This window comes from Alligator mississippiensis, chromosome 8 (genome assembly GCF_030867095.1).
Source record: "Alligator mississippiensis isolate rAllMis1 chromosome 8, rAllMis1, whole genome shotgun sequence".
NCBI lineage: Eukaryota > Metazoa > Chordata > Crocodylia > Alligatoridae > Alligator > Alligator mississippiensis.
Window position 1 is genome coordinate 65,290,934 of NC_081831.1, and position 19,876 is coordinate 65,310,809.

At 44.0% G+C, this 19,876-nt stretch overlaps 1 protein-coding gene across 4 annotated transcripts in view; it reads right to left on the reverse strand.

Annotated features, from left to right (window-relative positions):
* The window catches only part of NEXMIF (neurite extension and migration factor), a 264,099-nt gene that overhangs the window by 74,968 nt on the left and 169,255 nt on the right, over positions 1–19,876 (reverse strand). For 2 of the 4 annotated variants that reach the window (XM_059732805.1, XM_059732804.1), the window contains one exon: positions 13,592–13,724. The gene's annotated coding sequence lies outside the window, so the exon portion shown is untranslated. Of the gene's footprint in view, positions 1–11,813; positions 11,893–13,591; positions 13,725–15,771; positions 15,928–19,876 lie in introns of all 4 variants that reach the window. The other 2 variants (XM_059732806.1, XM_059732803.1) reach the window with 2 other exon arrangements.

Here is a 19,876-nt window from a genome sequence, read left to right on the forward strand (position 1 = left end):
ATCCCTAACTTTTTCTACACTAGGTATCTCCTGACCAGAGATCCTTGTTTTCCCTGATTAAAAACTGAAAATTCTCTGATAAACCCCCCAAAATCCGTGATTAAAATGAAAGGCCCCTGGCTCTGCTCATGCCCCTCACTCTCCCCCACAGCCCCCTGGCCCTGCTTGTGCCCCTCACTCCTCCCCAACAGTCCCCCCAGCCCTGCTGGTGTCCCTCACCCCCCATCCAAAGCCCCCTGCCCCCCCAGCCCTGCCTAAGGGAGGCCCCAGCTGCCAGGACTATGGGGCCAGGGACCCAGGTTGGCAGCCCCCTGCCTCTGGCAGGAGGTGACAGCTGCTGCAGTGGAGTACAACCCAGCTCCTCTCCCTGCTGCCTGATTGGATGGCAGGGGTGGCTTCCCACTGCTGCACACGCTGGGGGGGGGGGGGGGGGGGGCAGGGGAGTGGCGTGCCGGGAGAACCCATGCCCCCGAGATCTGTATGTGGGTGAGGCAGGGGTGGGTTCAGGCCGCCCCCCCTCCCCGGCCTCCACAGCCCAGCAGGTGTGACCCGGCATTGCAGGGAACAGCGGGGCCGCATGGGGATCTCCTTGCTGCTGCGAGCTCTGTGCTGCCCTGGCAACACAACCCCTGCCTGCATGGCAGCAGTAGGGGCATCAGCACTGGGTTGTGCCCCTCACTGCTGCTGCGTGGGCAGGGGACACATTGCCAGGGCAGTGCCGAGCTCACAGTTGCAGGTAGCTTCCCTGTATGGCCCTGCTGTGCTCTGTAGCACTGGGTCACACCCACTGGGCTACAGAGGCCCCAGGGGAGGGCAGCAGGGCAGGGAGCCTGAGCCCGCAGCAGGCAGCCCGTGCCTGCCCCTTGCACAGATCTGGGAGGCGCGGGTCTCCCCTGCCTGACCAAGAGTGCGGCACAGTGTTGGGAAGCTGCCCCCCTCAGATGAGCTGTCCGTGGTCCTGTCCTGTCCTGCTCACCTCCGGGGCCCTGTGGCTGCACATTGCAGCCCTGGGCCTCAAGCCTCATGCACTGCCTGGCTGGGCAGCAGCCCTAGCTCCAGCCCCAACCCTGTCCAACTCCCCCCCTTACCTATGGGAGCTGCTCTTCAGGCTGCTTGGCAGCCCTGTGCATATACATGAAATCCATGGGTTTCTCCATTAAAATGAGAAATCTGTGTTTTCCCCTGGTAAGGGAGAAAATCCATGTTTTTCTCCATTTTTCTGTGGGAAATGGAAAACCTGGATTCCTGGTCATGACCTCCCAACACTCTGGTTGAAAACTCTTGCAGTATCATCATGGACCTCTGCTAGATGGAATTGCAACTACATTGTATGTTGCAGGCTCAAACATCAGTGAACAGAATTTCTCCTTTAGTTGAGGTGATGTGGTCTTGGTATGTGGGAACAAAAGATCTAAATCTGAATCCCATCTGCCAAATGATATCCAGTTGTTACTGGGATGCACCCATCATGATGGCTGCCACAAATCTGCCAAACTGTGCCTGACAGTCCATTTTTAAAATGGCCTTTTCTTCTAAAAGCCCCAACCCAGCTAAGTTTCTGAAAGGTCATCATTTAGACCATAAAACCAATACCCCACGCTCTCTTGTGACAAACCCATCATGACCGTGAAACTGTCTTCATGCTCTGCTCAGTGACTAGCTGGCAATATACACCTGACTGCACAGGGAATAAGGATAAAGCAAAAAGTCTATAAAAAGAGAAAAGTTAACAAGGAACTGCCAGTGAGTGATGAACAAGCTAGGATGATGATGCCTGGACAGAGGCCTTTAGAGGCTGGCTCAATGCTCTCACTAAGTTTTTAATTTCTCAATTGACTTTAATTAAACTCGCACATTAAAAATCTTGCCCCCTTTGAGTGGGGATTATCTGAGAGCTCACAGCTCCAGCATGGAGAGACAAGGAACTGAAAAATTAGTGTGCACAATGAACAGCATCATAAAGGTAAGGGAATGTTTAGAAAACATTTTTAAATCATTCAGTTTTTATGCAATTTATGTGCAGTGGCAGTAGGCATTCTTGACTGGAGAAAACAGAGAGCAGGCTAGATCAATTGAGGGCTGGAGGTGGGTGCAGGGAAACAGAAGCAGCAGAGTGTGGCATTGAGGCTAATAGCATTGTAGCAATTTATTCACTAAAAAATGCTGCACAGAGCGAGGCAGGGGTTTGTGCAGAGAGTGCACGAGTGAAACAGCTTGAAAGATAGGGCAGCTCTGACTCCAGAATGATAGAGAAAGGAGGCCATAGAAACTAAGCCCCAGTGCCCCCAAACTAATGCTCCTTATATCAAAATAGTTCCCCCTCCCATATTCAAATCTGTGGTAGAACAACAGACCCACCAAAAAAGCTGGGAGGTAATATCATTAGTGTAACAAAGGCGGTGCCAGGTATCCCCTCATACCACCCTGGGCACTGGCTTGGGGAGGGAGGGGTAAAACACAGCCAACACAATTGGAGTTGCAATCATTGCAGCAACTGGAAATCATTGTTGCCCCCGTGCACCTGGCACCTGGCCATGTCCCCGAGTTGCTAGATAATACACTTGTTGAGCTACCAAGGAACCGTCTCGGTCTGGGGAGGTACTTGGTTTTATTTCCTCGTGGATGTGGGAGTCCCGTTCCTCTGGACCACCTACATGCATGATCTGGTAGCAATCAGAAAGGGCAGGAGTGTTCACGTGTCATAAACTCCATGGAAGAGTAAGATTAATCCTGCTGGTGTTTCCAGAGTGAGGGCAATGCCACGTAGAGATGCTCTCTCCATATCACGCCCCATTTACCATGTGTGCATAAGAAGCCCCCCCAAGTATCAAGTTCACAGACAGTGGAGTAGACAGCAGGGTTGGTGGGAGATGGAGAGATGATTACACTAAGATGCAATTCCCCTCCACAAAACCCTGATGCTTTCTTCACCCCTCTGGCAAGGACTGATCCTGGAGAAGCCTGATCTTGCCCTGAGTATCTTTCCTCCCCTGCCTTTGGCAATCTCTTCTGTTCTCCCACTGCCACATCTTTCCCTGCCCTGGTGTCAGTTGCTAATGCACAAAAATGCACTATAATTAGCACAAGGCATCTTGCAGATAAGCAGAAAATCCCACCACATCCCCAAGAACAGGCAGTCAACGCAGAGCCAATGCATGGATGAAGGAAAAAGCATGCAAAGACCCAACAAGAAAAGGGACTAGGTAGCAGTGCCTGGTGCCTGTCTGGGCCCCCAAATGAGTTTTTTGTTTTGATAAATAAAAGTAAAGAGATGACCTGTACAAAGAGGGTGCCTCTGGCTTCATCCTACACTGAGCACACACAGAACTGGTGCACTGACATGCTTGCATTATGACCTATATGAGAAGACTGCTGTGACCAGAGACTTACTGAAACCAATGGGTTCTGTGTAGGCACAGAAATCCTACCATGTGGATCTACCTGCCACTCTACCTACCCACATCTTTCCCTGTTACTCACCTGACTAGCATAACTGAAGACTTGGTGGTGTTTTTAACAGCCCTGCTTGTCACAATACCCAGCACCAATTGATTCTCCCTATACGGTGTCTGTATGACTACCAATGATGTTTCTCACTGAATGACTGCAGCGCCTGGCATTTGTGTAGCCAGCTATGTGTGTGTTTGAAAGTATATGTTTTATGTTTGGCTATGTAAACCTCCCCCATGGTTTTAAAAGCAATGGAATAATCTACTATTTAAACTCCCATCCCTTAGCAAATTCTGCAGTTGCAGAAACTGGTTGAATTTGATTAAACCTTTGGAACCCCTCCAATATTTCCAGTTATTCCATCTGTAGAAACACTCTACTGGCACTTGGCACATTTATAGCATTAACTGCCTTCTAAATCAGCAGCAGTTCTGCCTAATAATTTGGCATTTGCACATTGCCTTGTAAATTACACACCTTGCATCCTTGAGTCTGAGGTCTTTTCCCCTCCAAAACACATTACTGGTTTGCAGAAGTTCAGGAGGAATAAAAATGTCACTTAGTAGGGTTGTCCTTTGCCAAGAGAAAAAAAATGGCATAAAGTGGGCATGAAATTAACTCTATAGCTCATGCAGGGGCAGTAGAGTGAAACCCAAGGAGACCAGCTGGCAGCTAACAGCCTATTGCCATGTGGCCCTCTTTACTGTTTTGAAGCTTGTCATTTTGCTCCAAAGTGCATTATTCTATTCAGAACCAAGCCTTTACGCTGTCAGTCGCACACTGGAAGGCCACGGGAGGGGTGTACGTGCATGTGTGCAAGTGAAGCAGCTTCTCCCACTGGCCAAACTCATGGGATAATTAAAATTCCAGAAGGGAAGTTTTTATGTTGCCTGTGATGCTACTGCCACCCCAAACCAAACACCATGCTGGGGATGACTAGCTGATCCAGATCAACTTGAAGAATACAGGGAAGCCACCCAGTCAAATCAGCAGGTGCTTCTTCAGTCCTCAGTCAGGAATGAGGAGTTGAGTGGGTCTCTAGCTACAGCCTCCCTGATTCCATGTAAGCAGTCTCACCTCTCTTGTACATCAAGATTGTTGGGGAAAACCCACCCTCCCCCACCCTCCCCCACCTTCCTGAGCATGCCACCCTCTTTCAACCTCTTCCTTCCTATCCTCTATTCACAGCCACAAACTCCTCATGTGACTGATGGTGTCTGACAGAGCAGAAAATAAAGGTCCTAGAAATCACGTGCCTCACCACCAGCAGATTCAGGGAAATTCACCAATTTAAGCGCCAGCTTATGCCTTCCTACAGAAAGGCTCCGCACAGTTTCTCCCCTGCCTGCCTCTCAGATCTTGTTTACTGTTGACAGCCTACTGCTCTGGCCAGCTCTAACACCACTTTTGTCTCAGGAATCTTTTTTCCCATTGTTACAAATCCAGGGTCACCTAAGGACTTCATGGCTGTCACTACACCACACGTCACAACCACTTGGAATCTGACGGCTGCGCTGAGGCACAACTCCGAGCTTTGTGCTCCCAGAGCTGAGGCCATTATTGCCTGAGCTGAGAAAGAATCTGTTAGTTTGCCTCTTCCCCGTGAAAAGCTCAAGACACACAGCTGAAGTGTTCCTGTCCCTGCCCGAAAAACACAGGCACACTCATGTCATGAAGAAATTTATTATTATAGTGTTTTACATTAACAACTCAAACAGTTAGTTTATGTCTCCCTCCTCTACCACTGAAAATTGACTTCAATGTTTCTATTCTTTTTTTATCCTTCCTCCACTCCATTTTAGAGTCTTTAATACATGAATTATTTCTATTTTCAAAAATGCCCGTGATGGGTGGTTACATAAACTGTGATTTACTTCAGGCAAATCTTCATCAGACTGAAAAAAAAGCAGCTGTTAGAGGGTCAACAAATGAGGATCCTAAGCCCTTTTGGTTGTGACCATTTTTGTGCGTGTCACAGGGTCTATGAGCAGTCCATATCCTAAATCCCACCACATACCAATACCATATGGGTAAGATTCTGTGCTTTGCCCATCAGGGAGACAGCAAAGAAGTTACAGCTTCGGGGTGGTATGTATCTTTACTCTCCTTACACCCATATGATTATAGGCTGCTTCAAGGGAGACTCCTGATTTGACAAACAGACTCTTTAAACTGAGCTGTTGGGCTCAGCCCTGCCCAGAACCTCAATGGCATTTAATGGCAGTCCCATCCCCATGACCCCCCTGCCTTCAGCCCTGGCAGCTATGCCAAGGCTTGGGAGAGTGTCTCAGATGAATCCTGTGCCTGCAGATTGATGGCTTTAGGACCTCTTTGCTCTGTTCCAAGCCTGCTCCCTGGCATCAAGGGGCTGGAAAGAGGAACAGAGTCAAACCCTACATGCTCTGTATGGTACATAGAGCATATTGAAACTACTGAGAGAGAGGGAGAAACATGACCCAATCTCAATATTTTTATGAATAGGGCTCCAAGAGGCCACCCGTTGTTGTTCCTAGAGAACACAATCTTCTGTATCTTGTATGAGAAACAGACATGTCTCACAACTACACAGCTATACTGAGCTTGATGAAAATGTCTGCTACCTCACACAAAAAAAATCTTTCTGCAGCTAGCAGTCAGTGATGCATACTAGATGGCTGCCTGCTCAACACAGGAGCAAAAGGGCAAACGAATCACATTACAGTCCATGAATAAAGACAGAGTCTTAATATAACAGCTACTTAATGATTTCATTTTCAATGCATTAGACAGTTTGGCCTCGTTTTCAAAGGTGCGCAGCACCCATGACTTCCACTGAAGTCAACTGGAGCTCAGCACTTCAGGAAATCTTGGGTGTGCTTATGAAAGCTTGCTAGCATGAAAGGAAAAAAAGGCCCATAGGACAGAGAGCAGATAGTAAACAGGTGTCCAAGCCCTGAAGTTCAGACCGAATCTGCATATGAACTGTCCCCCAGTGCTGGGGAGCTCTAACCTGGGATTCTGAGTCATGTTCATCTACAGAAGTACAGGAACCGCAATTTGCAATGGCCCCTGAATCATTCTTCTAGTTCATTTATAAGCAAAAACGTTGAGCCAAATTCTGCCCTCAGTTATATCCCTGGAACCCAATGACTTGTAACTGAGAGTAGATTTGACTTCACATTCTCAGCAGTATCTACCACATGCAGCTACAAATATGAGAGAGAAGTAGAGTCAGGGTGCAGTGACGTAGGTTTGTCAAGACTGATTTCAGACACACTATAAGAACAAGTCAAAAAAGATGATGTCCAAGCTATCTGAGATAGAAAATAGGATTTTCAAACTAACATGCAGTATTATTGAAAGTTTTTATTCAGAGAGCACTTCAAAAACAGGATGTGTAGAAGAGGAAGAAGAGAAAAAGTCTATACCCATTGGACAGGACCTGTTTGGTGCTTATTAACACCCAGAATACACAGGTCACTCAGAAGAGATAAGTTAGGCAAGACAGTGGTTGGCTTTTAAAAAGAAAAGCCAGTCATGTTGGAAGTAACATCCCTCACATTTAATATCACATGCATTGTTAAAAAAATTATACCTAATTCTAAGCCAGACCAGCAGTTTCTGCCAACTGAGCACTACGGTCTATGATCTGTGCTGGGCACCTGCTTTCCCATAGCAGGCAGGAGCCCCGCTCACAGAGCAGCACTGTTATGAACAGAATCCAAAACATGATCCCTACCCCAAAAGTACTTACAATCTAGGTGAAAGAAAACAGACAATGGCTGGGTATAGACGGGCGTGTTGTCAGTAGGCAGTACCTGTCAGCCGGGTAGACAGAGTTCCCAGTTCGTCAGTGGGCTATTTTTTGCCAACATTTTTGTACACATCATGGCAAAGGACAGTTTTAAGGAGGAATCTGAGGGAAGATAATGAGGTGGCTTTACAGACATTTGTAGATACAGATATGTGTAGATATTTGTGGAGCACAAGGGGCCCTATAGGACAAAGCATAATAGGGCTTGTTTGAATATTTAACATGGAAGTGATGGAGACTGGTATCATGGACCAGCTGGAGACAGGAGTCAGTATTTCAGTGCTGAATAGGGGTGACAGGTGAAGGGCAGAGTGAAAAGGACCTTTGAAACAAGACAAGCTGCACGCATTTGATGCAAGAGAAAAGAAGGATCCAGCATAGAGATGTAAAGAGGAGCAATGTGGTTAAAGCAACAGGCTGGGAGATGATCTTTCAAGCAGCTTTCTGAATGGATACAAGCAGGACATGACTGCATTTGTCAAGACTGGTGGGAAGGCTGTTGCAGTAATCAAGATGCAAAATGAATGCCTAAGGCTAGGGACAGATATTCAAAAAGCCTGAGCCTGAATTGATTCAATCTTTGCAGGTTAGTCTAACTTGGCTAGGCTGAACTGGTTTGTAATTGGACAGAAATTCTCTCTGGACTGAGGCAATTCAGGCACATGCCTGTGCAGGAGCTCAGACTAGAAGCTGAGGAGTGCGAGCGCAGCCCTTCCTTCCCTTGCGCAGAACTGAGCTGAGGGGACATGGACAGGCCTCAGCAGAACCTCTGATTAGGAAGGACTGCCTGCACCATCCCAGGCTTTTCCCTGCTGGCTGCTCAAAGGATGAGAGTGTTGCCAGACCTCAGACCCCTGCTAGCACTGTGAGGCAAGGAGGGATGTGCAGTCCATGCATCTGTTGATGATACAGAGATTTTAAATTTTCCTCCCTGCTTCTTTATACTGTCTGCAGCAAACTGACAGTCAAGCAAGTCAGCAGGGACCTGATAAGTGTTTATCACCTCATCAGCAATACAACAGCCTCTCTCCATTAGTTAAAACTCTTCTTGAACAGCTTACCAGCTGACCTTTGTCTGTCCCAGTGAAATTGGAGACGCACACAGACACCTCACAGCATTAGCTAGTATACCACATGCCTAGGGTCTGTGCTGTGGGAGATGTGAGGGAGGGAGTGGGGGATTCCTGCTTCAGCAGCAAGCAGTGAGGTGGAGGGTAGGGCAGGGGAAGCCAGGCAGACCCTGTTGTGTCTGCAGTCTCTGCCAGAACTGCAGCCAGGGAGCAGAAGGGAGGGGCCAGCTCTGCTGTGGAGCAGAGAACCCTGCCCAGCCCAGAGAGCATGCCAGGATGCTGGGGGAGTCTGTTTTTATCTTAAACCAGAAAAGGGTCTGGGACAGACATTGCATAAACCAGTTTGAGCCAAATCAGTTAAGTCTGATACTACATTCAACCAGGTTTATCTCAAACTGGTTTTAGCCATTTTCAAACTGGTTTATGTGCACTGAACATCTGTTCTGTTACAGGTTTAAACCAGTTTCTAATCACTTAAGCCAGTTTATGTGTAATGTCTGTCCCTAGCCTGAATGAGAGCTTTAATTGTGTGGATGGCTAGGAAAGGCCACAGCTTACAGTAATTATACAGAAATATCTACAAGGCTAAAACACAGATGGAATAACCTACAGAGAGGCCCCAGCTGACAACGGCATCTAGGTTATAGGTCTGAGCAAAGGGCAGCAGGGTGGCAGTGTCCACTATGCTCAGTGATGGAAGTGGGGTGGAATGACTGAGTGGGGAGAAAATTAAGTGCTGTCTTTTAGCTAGATGGAGCACTGGCTTCATTTTGAGCATGGAGAGTGTGCACTGTATCCCTGTTTTTCTTGACTCCATTCTTCTGACACTGCATTTGACAATATTCTTATTTTTATTTGAAACCTGCACCTGGGAGATGCACCCCCTCTCCCCCCAGCAACAAATCCAGGCTCGTACACACACTGAAATCAGATGCAAACTAATTACTGCCAACACCTTTACCTTCCCCCTAAAATGCTCTTTAATTTGATCCCCTAGGCATCTATGATCTCATTCCCATATGATTTTTCCTGCTATCCCTGCCTTACTTTTCCCCATCCCAAAAGTATGCAAAGACATAAATAATTATGCCAAGTTGCAAATTGGTTTATGAGAAACAAGCAGCTGTTTCACTGGGGTCCTAACAAATAGATCATGAATTGATGCTCCTCATCTCTTCATTATCTTTCTGCAAGAATCAGCTGCCATCACGTGTCCTCTGCCTCTGTGCGGTGACACTGTAAGTGGAACTTGTCATCCCTCCCATCTGTAGCAGACTGCTTGGGAGGCAGCAGTCACTTACAACGTAACAATCAGAGGCCCTTGCTAATCTGGAGAGACCTTAAAAGAAACAGCGTGTAAGCCAGAGGAGTATTCCACTGGTATGCACAAAGGAGCCCCCTCACTTATAAATGTACATTCCTGTGAAAATAAGGCCCTAAACTGTGCTTTTCAGTGTAAACATTTCTTCTTTTATAAACAGCTGTTGAATTTTCATCAGAACTTAAAAACAAAATGATTTTTGTTTCAAGCTCTGGATGAAGCAACATAGTCTGTCAAAATGTTTTTAAGCGCTTTGATTTCTTTGTTTCAGTCAGGTTATTTTTTTAACCTTTCATTGTTTTATTTATTTATTTAAATGACACCTTTTGTGGTGGTTTACAAGCGTTTTGCATTCAGACTCATTCTGCAAGATCTCACCCCTGGTATGCAAGTGTGAGACCTACCTCAGACTAAAAAGTTAGCGATCTTCATTTCAAGAAAAAAAAATCTTGCCTGTGAAGTGGCAAGTGCTCATGCCATGGGATTGAGCCCATCCCCACATGGCTGAGAGACGATGTATCTATCAGAAAGCTGGAAATTTACAGGGTATATCAAAAACAGATTCAGACAGAACTGTTTGCATTTCACAAACCTTAAGAAGAACAAAAACAATCATGCATAAATGTAGAGATTAAAAAAAAAAAAATCAATGAAGCAATTAAGAGTTGATTTCAAAGACAGTTACAAAGTATTATAAAGATATCAAATAAACGGGCCAGTGTTACTAAGAAAGGTTGTGAAAGTATAAACTTGAATGTTTGTGAGAATGAGAGAGAAAAAAATAGGTAGCTTATTGACTTTGATCCACATTCCTGCAACTATACCCAATTAGCTGGTGTGTAATTTAGTCTTTAATTTGGTTCTGTATCAAACACTTGAGGTCTCACCCTTGGTAATTTTTTTTCTTTTACATCCAGTCATTTATTGCAGCATTAAATCTGCCAGTAAGGACAGGGTCTATTCTGGTGGGCTCTCAACTCCTGGAGTCAGATGAGAAGCTATTAACGCTATTAGTTAAGCTGGTTGCTTATTCCTGGATTCCACGCATGGCCATGACAGTTTGCTTTTTTCAGTGCATTAGACAAAGGAGGAAGGAAAACCAGTTCTTAAGCACAACCTTTAGCCCCTAAAATGGCCTGGCTCCTGATTGTTAAATAAATAACAATATATTTGAATAACCTTGCTTTTATCCCTCTCTTAGCATTCACTCTGTCATGGTAGCTAGCATCAGCTGGGAGATTCTTGCTGCCAGAGCCTATGCTTGGGTGCTCTGTAGCTGCAGTAAGGCTTTGTCAGTAGAGAGAACTCGTATCAGTTCTGGAGTCTGGCTGCCCTCAGGGCACTACACAATGTATATTTCTTCAGCTTACAGTTCATTTTAAAAACTGTGGTTCTTCTTTGTGCTTTTGCAAATGGCACTTCTAATGTTGTATTTTTTTGGAACAGCAGTCCTTTCCTATGATGGCTATCAGTGCTTGGGTATTGAAAAGCCAAGTGACCTGGTCACAGTCATCAGTGCTTTCCAAACACTGTCCAATGGGCGTTACTGCGGCAGACAGAAATTGCAAGCAGAGGCTGAATGGCAATGAGTCAGCCAGGCAGAAAGGCGTGAGAACAAAATGAATGGAAAGGCAATAAACCTGCAATATTTCACCCTCCATGCTGAGTTTCTGGATAACCTCAATCTATCAGTGTTATCCATGTCTTGTATCTCATTGGCGCTGTAGTTACAGTACATTAGTGACATCATCAGTGAAGAGAAACAGCAAAGTGGATGCACTTCCACCACTGTGCTGAAACTATGATGAAGCATATAGGGGATAGCTAACACCAGGGTTGCTTGGGGCTTCTTAGGAACCTGAAATTTCCCTGCAGCTATCACAGAGCTTCCTAGAGAGCCAAGAAGAATATGTCCAAGCTTTTACTGGCTTCCCCCAAAGAAAAGAGATTGAGAGAGGCAGAAACAGAGGAAAGCATTCAGGAAAGCATGCCCATTCAGAAGGACAGTCACAAACATGGCTAGATGCTTTCCTGAGCAGGGGCCATAGTTGCAAAATGCAGGAAATGAGAGTAAGGCGGCATATAGCTGCCTCAGTAAATGATACGTACTGGAGTAATTTATGAATGGAAACCTGAAAAAAAACCCCAAAAATCACATACACAAAAGCAAAAACATTACCTGTGAGAGGCTGGGAAGTAACACAAAAGTTCAGTACCACAGGGGAGAGAGTTCAGAGGATAGGACTCGGACAGGATATCTAGAAAACGAGATAATCCTATGATAGCCATATGCACACACACCACAACAGCTCTCTCAGAAAGTGTCACTCTTTCTATTTTATACAAGATTGGACAAAGCACTAAGAAATGTACAAGAGGAACAACCCAGCCACAGGATCCAAGGAGTTGGACTCATCAGATACTGTAAAAAGCCACTGATTTGAGACAGCCATTAACCTGGCATTCCCAACAAAGTGACTAACACATCGGACTAGCTGACTGAATCTAAAAATCAGGTAGTTGTCCACAGACCATCACCCATGCCCACAATTATTTGCACCAGTAATATAGAGACTGCAGAAAGAGCTGAACAGACTTCAGCCCAAAAGGCAATCACTTCCTCGCTTTGTCTGGAAGTTAGTCTCACAACATACACTGGCACTAATTGCATTACAAAATGGGGGACCGCTTACCCACATGTTTTCTATGCACCCTTGCCTTTGTTCACATAGCTTACTGGGTGTAGAAATAAAAACAACTAAAAAAAAGCTGATTTCCTATGACCATCACAGAAAACTCAGGCAGCCAGTAAGAACACAGCTCTTTAAAGAGATATAAAAACAAGATTTTTGTATTGAGATTCATGCCACAGATGGCACAGCAGACGAGGATTAATTCATGAATTGCATTTCTTAAATGATATGATCTCTCCTTTCAGTTTCATATTTTCCCTTTTTGACTCAGAAGCAGGGATTTGAGATGCCCTCAAAGTTATGAATATTGCATGAACACGCATTACAAAAATAGCAGCAATAAAGCATGAAACCCAAACACAAATAGCCACGTTTTCAAATGTGAGCAACTGTGCATCCCACTTTCCTGTAAACTATTGTCTGTGAAAGTAGGGCAACACAAGCAAGCAACACACCTTGGCCTACCCTCAAAATGTTGTTTCCTAACATTTAGAGACACTAATCCTTGGTCTTTATTTCATCTAACAAATGCTAGGTTTGTCAATTATTCTACCTTATCCCTCCCCCAGGGAAGGGAAAGCTCAGCAGTCAGTTCATTAAGGGCTAAATTATACATTTCCTGTTAGATGGTAAACTGATCTGCTACATATTGTAGGCTGGTTTCTCTTCCATTCTCCACCAAATGCTTGCCTATGGAAGCATTCTGGAAAACCCAGTAATCCAATTGTTATTAGGATGTACTAATCTCTCAACGAAGGACTGAGAAACTATCCAAGGACTGTGTTTCCCTGTTGATAAATTTACCAAAACCAAACAGAGACAGACCAGATGACCTTTAAGATCCCTTCCAACCCTGTGAACCTCTGATTTTAGAATGCAATAGGGGGCCACAGCATTCAGTGTAATACAAATAAAATAACGTTGACAAAAGTTATCCCTTTCCCATGTCCAAGATGCATCAGAAGTGAATGAGAAGAAAAAAACAGAACTGTGCACCATGAGAATGTTCAAAACCCCTCCTTCATTGCAGAGTTCCCTTAATTCAGGCAAATGTATGCCATCCAAATAAAACACATAACTGTGCTTCCGTTCACAATAGCTGTTTTCATTCATTCCTGTATATTAGCTCTAATAATAAGCTATGTCCCATGGCTCATCTTGTATTGCTCATCAGGCAGCATCAAAAAGTTAGACTTCAACACTCAAGTTCAAACAAGGGAAGGTAAGGATGGAGGGGGAAAAAAGGATAGAAAATGTTACTTACCCTTAAATATTCCAACACCATTCCGCTGTCTCTGCTGTGTGTGAGATGTGGGCCTCCCTTTGGGTTATATTTTCCAAATTTGGTCTTTGGGTAGGTGAAGAGTAGAAAGATTTGCACTTGATGATAAAGGAGACTGTAAAGTAAAGAGAAACAATTTAGTGGGGAATATTCTTTCATATACATACATATCCGATCAAATTAAATTAGTGATACCTACATAAATGCTCCCTGCTGTTTTTTCACACACATACAAATATCTGAAACACCAAGGAGAATGCAACTGTCAATGGTATAGAGAAATTTGTAGAACAAAACACGAGGGTGTGGGGAAGGAGAAACAGTTCTTTAAATGCCAGCAGAAACAGCAGCAAAGAATGGTTCTGCTTCTAATTCACAGGATGCCACCCAATGCACTGGGACCTTTGTTAAATTGGGCTCACCCTCAGAACTTACTCTATCTAGGCAGGTCACAGAGAAGCAGGACTGGAAGGCACTTCCACAGGTCATCTAATCCAAACCCCTGCCTGAGGCAAGATCAGCCCTATCCAAACCATCTCATACAAACCATAATCTAAGCTCTACATAAGACTACCATCAACCCTGACACAACATAGACTTAACACCATAACCTGGCACAGGTAAAGCAGAAGAACCATGGCAGCCAATGTCCTGCTTCTGTAAGTTGTCAATTTATGCTCAAGAGGTCTGTAGAGAAATGTGCCAGCATTTGGAAATGCTTGTCTTCAACAATGGATAACATATGGAGTAACAGGAGTGACAGAAGAAACCAGTTGCAGGTTTGCTTCACAAAGAGAGTGTGGCAATGGGGCCAGTACTAAGACAGCAAGAGGAAAATTAAGTGTTTCAGGAATCAAGATGAGCAAAAAGAATTGCTGGGAAGGGAATACTTTATTAGGGCAAAATCCAAGCCCATCTCATTTAAAATTGCTTTTATAAGCTGTATTAACTAAGCCAGAATAGGTATAGAGAACTGCTCAGATCAGGCAAAATGGTACAAAATCCTGGAATCTTCAGCTCTCCCAAAAACCCTGCACAAATAGGCAAGAGGTCCTTCCACACTCCACTGCAGTGTCAACAGACAGCATATGCCAACATTCATCCAATCCCTACTGCAACAAAAGCCTGAGTTATCGTGGAGAGAGATTAACTATCGATGAAATTTGGGGCTTAGCACATACCCCCCAAAGCAACGGTATCATTTCATGCCGTCTGCTATAACTGCATAGTTTCTTATAAGCAATTTCTTCCCTAACACACACAGACTCATGCATCCATTTACACATATACTCACACAAAACAAAGCTACAACAACAAACCGCAGGGTATGTGGCTGGTATACAATGCGTGTGAGGAGTTTGGTACCTTGAATACCGTGTGTCACTGTTTGATGTACAGTATCAGATTTATTTTTACACCTCTCCTCTGTCAACTTCACACTTGGCTCACACATGCGCTCTTAAGGTAATCTGCTAACCAGGTGAAGTGTCTGTCTTGAGCTATTTCCTTCTATTTGTCCCTAGCAATCGCACTGAATTTTACTACTACAGTTTTAAATCTTAATAACTTTATTTTTAGGTGATTAAAAGAACAGAGACAAAAACCAGAAAATTACAGTATTACTGTTATGTTTAAAACTGTCCAAACTTTTCTATCCAATTATTAACTCTCTCTCACACACACACACCACTCACCTCAGTTCTTACAGAGCAAAAAAAAGGAAAAAAGATAACCAAGTCTTAGAAGTTTTCAGAACATGCTAATTTTGGTAGTAAAATTCTGGAGGGAGAAACTGATCTTGTTTGCTCTCTAAAGCACCATATTGTGAACAGCACTATATAAACAAAAATATTTAATAATGCTCACAACAATGAGCACCATATATATTGCTTAAATAGCACTTTTCTGACATGTAAACTGCTTCACAAACCTGGTGACCTTCCCATTCCCATTTGACAGACTGGAGAAACTAAAGGATGACAGAAGAACAAAGGCTAATTGACAGAGTTGGAAATAAAACCCTGAGCTCCTGACTCCATACCCAGGCCCCTACCTGCTATGGCCCACTGCTATGGTACCCAATGCCCATGAGTAGAAATGTTACTATTAGCAGTAATATTGACTCAGTACAAAATATAACTTTTGTTATTTAAAAATAATACCTGAATTTCAGACATTATATATCTCTTGTGCAGGCAGAGGGATTGAGGGCGTGAACACACCCACTATCCATTCAAGGATCCTGCAAACCAGCTCAGAATCCTTTCCAGATTCGCCTGCCTTCCTCCTGCTTCCAAATTGTTAGATAAAAGGTAAACCTAAAAAAGTAAGTAATATGAATTACTCATGGACAACAGAAAACTAAAGCTATTATTTCCCACATTGTTAATGTGTGTGGGTGTTTATATGTGAATATAGTCGGAAAACAGATGAACCTGATGCCTGAAGAGATGTCTCTTTTAAAAATATTCCAGGAAAATGCTGCTCATTCAAACTATGCTCTGTCCCTAGGTGTTTCCATAAAGACACTCCTAGCATTCAACTTCTAGCCAGATTGCAGCTCATTCTAGGTTTCACTTGAGAAGGGCCTCATTTATGGCTTTAAGTTAACCCACGAAACAAAAAAAGATAAGCACGAAGCCACCAGGTGTGGTCTGACAAGAACTGCTCCCAGAGGTTTAAAGACTATATTTAGGTACTTGTTGTTTTATATGAACAGTCAGGACCCGGAATCCTAAGTGAGGGTTGATGTGTAGGAGGGGGCCAAGGAGGCTGCTAAGATGATTGGACATGATGGAGGAATAGGCCATATGAGCAGAAGGATACATCTGAAATAGAAAGCACACACAGCACTGGTAAAAAGTACATCAACTACTAAATGGTCTGACTTGAAACCAAATACTCAGTTAACAACAGCCTGCAACCTCATTCTCCCCAAAGATTCATCTAACTCCTGTAATTTACAGCACTGATGCTTGGAAGCTGGGTGTCCCAGGGCAGTGGCAATAGGCTGCAGAAACTTTCACATCTGGGTTGCTGATCTGAGTCTACTCAGGGTGGCTGTGATGTAGCCATATGACTGTTCACTGCTGCATGTGAAAGGCCTTAGTGCTTTCTGTCCTATTCCTAGCATTTGGGTTTTTTAATAACAGTACACAGAAGACTGGCTACGGTACAGTCCACTGACAGAGAGTTCTCAATGAGAGCACACTGCCAAAATGCAGGGACATTTGCACTGCTGCTTTCTGGGCCAGATTAGCTTGCACCTGAATTAATTTCAGTTTCCTGCCCATCTAGTACTTCTCACCGGCACTGTTAGTTTTCAAAAATATTTAAAGCTGGAATTTCTCAAAGAAGCCTAAGTGAGTGAGAAGCTCAAATCTCATTGGATTTCAGTGGGATTTGTGTGCCTAATTCCTGTAGGCTACAGTCAAAGTCATAACCTTCAAGTCTCAAATCTGTAGTCTAACTTTCCATGCTCATCAAAATAGCATTTCAAAGACAAATTCTCCCACTTGTTTTTTACAGCAGCCACAAGCAAGAAAACATCTGTTACAAGCTGGTATTTTGGATGGTTCTTTTATGACCTTAGCCGCAATCCAACATATATGGCCCATTATGAAAGGACTATTTTATCACAGTACCACTCTGCAAAGAAAGGATACAAACAAAGTCCTTTAAGGTAAATTGGAAGAGCTTTTTGTTGTTGCTGTTGCTACCTTTGTTATTTGAGTGGAATAGCAGGTGCTGTTGGCCTTTTCAGAAGGCTGAGGGGCCTCCAGGCAGGGACAGCTGCACAGGTTTAGCCATGTGTACTCCAGCTTGAAAAGAAGAGCCAGCTAAAATAAACCTGACATCCCCAGATCTGGTTCTGGGCCTTTGCTATCACCTCCCCCAGGAAAAGTCTGAATGCCTGACAGTGTTTCCCAGAGGTCTGCTGCACCTTCCATCTTTGTAACCTTATTATAGCATGTCTATCAAGGGCAGGGGGAGGAAAGAGCCTTGAGAGTCAGAGTCCCAACAGCCATCAACACCAAGCACCAGCAGCTCATTACAGAACAAGGTAAAATTACAACAAGTTTGGGAATTTATATTAGTAACTGTATCCAGACAGTAAGAACTATGAAGACAGGGCTGAGCTACAGAGAAATGCATGATAAGCATGCCAGATAGAAACATACTCGCCGGGTCTGTATGTTTATGTACAGTGCCATACTATTTATGCCAAAGCCTGCCAAGAGCACAGAATACGCATTTTATCATGTCCATGCCCCTTTGTTCAAGGACACTCTCAGCTCTCTAATAGTATAACTCCAGCTTAACTTGGATCCAGTAAGAAAAGGGGAAGAAAGAGTTCATTTTTACCTGTCAGAAATTTACTGAGCTTAGAGTTAGCCTTGTATAGACTCCCCAACTCATATTTCAGCCTACCCTTAAAGTTCTTTAAGTTATTCAGAGTGCTAGGTACCTGGGAGGAAGGCAGTGAAGGGGATTTATAAGCATTCAGAAAGAGTTGAAAGATGCTGTACTGGAGTTTGGCTTTTTAAACTCAGAGGTCCTATTTCTGCTTAACTTGACCTGCCAACATGGGATCTCACTCAACTTCGCAGAGCAATAGGCTTCAGCACATGATAGATGAAACAAGAGTTGCTGATTCAGGTTTCCTGGCCAACACTTGAAGTGGCACATCTTTTTTAACTTTCCCAGTTCCTTCCTCCCCACCTCGAGAAAACAGATACTTGTTCTGGGGCTCAGCCATGGTGATCCCTAGCAGGGCTCCAACACTGCACAGATGGTTCCGATTTGGTTGCCCCACGCTAAATACAATCTGCGCAGGCTACGCGCATACCAAGTTCAAAGTCAAAATGAACATTTGTTCTACAACAAAACACACTGCAATGGCCCTTAACCAATTGTAACTGTTGCTACAGTCAGATAAGACCACAGGAGCATATATCATACCCTGTTGTTAGCACAAGCTCTGCGCTGCTAAACATATGAGTGGCAATACAGACAGATCTATATTTTGTATTTCAGTATAAATTATAGAGCAGCATAATGGAACTGAAGAGGCAGCTCTGCTCTTCCCTGCATCAGTTCTTTCACATTTTTAAGCCCATTAGATTTCTCCCATTTAGTTGCTTTATTTTGGTTCCTTGCTGCATAAAATTGTTCCACATTCACAAAGCAGTGAAGCTGAATAAATAATCACAAACTTCCATGCAAAAGCTCTGCAAGCTGTTATGTAAAGGAGAGGGGGTATCAGCAGATAGAGATGACTTCGGAGCAACCTGAGGTTTAGTATTCTATGTCAGCTTGACACACAAGGGAAATAACCCTTTAATCCAGTGCAGTGTATTTCATTTACTGTAGTGTTATCCAGTTCGAAGATGTTATGAAAGGCATCCCCAGAGAGATTTAAGACTTCAAAAACATCCCGAGTTTGAACTTAATTCCACCATTCCAAAAGGCTGTAGCAATGGAAGATGACCTTTTATGTACCTCACATGCCAGGAGCCCTTCTGTCTCATAATGTCATGCCAAATTAGAATGCTCTCCTCTTGTGTTTTGTTTTTTTTTAATTAAAAGCATCTGTCACTACTAATGACACAGCATAAAAAAATCAATAACAAACAGAGATGAAAAATAGTGACGTCGAAAGAAACTAGCAGAGCCAGGGAACTGTGTAATCAGAAATAAGGATATTCACCTGCAAGTTACCACATCAAACCCAATCCCAGCCCTGGTCGGTGTGGAATGAACCGTGATTGTATGTTAATAAAATAGAAATTGAAAATGAAACGTATTAACAGATGTGATATTAAATGGGAGTAAATACGTATTGTATGGTGATTAAGTGTAAATGGTTTACTGATCAATCAACATTATTTAGCTTACTGTAGTAATCTTATCTAAATAAACAATTACAGTCCTCCTCTGAAAAGTTGCTCTTTAATATTAAATGTAACTACTAATTTTTATTGTTTGAAAAGGAACTGGATGGGTCGGCTTCAACCTGGAAGGGTGTGGGCAGTGGGGTCCCGCAGAGCTCGGTCCTTGGACCGATACTCTTTAATGTCTTCATCAGCGACTTGGACGAGGGAGTGAAATGTACTCTGTCCAACTTTGCAGATGACACAAAGCTATGGGGAGAGGTGGACACGCCGGAGGGCAGGGAACAGCTGCAGGCAGATCTGGACAGGTTGGACAAGTGAGCAGAAAACAACAGAATGCAGTTCAACAAGGAGAAATGCAAAGTGCTGCACC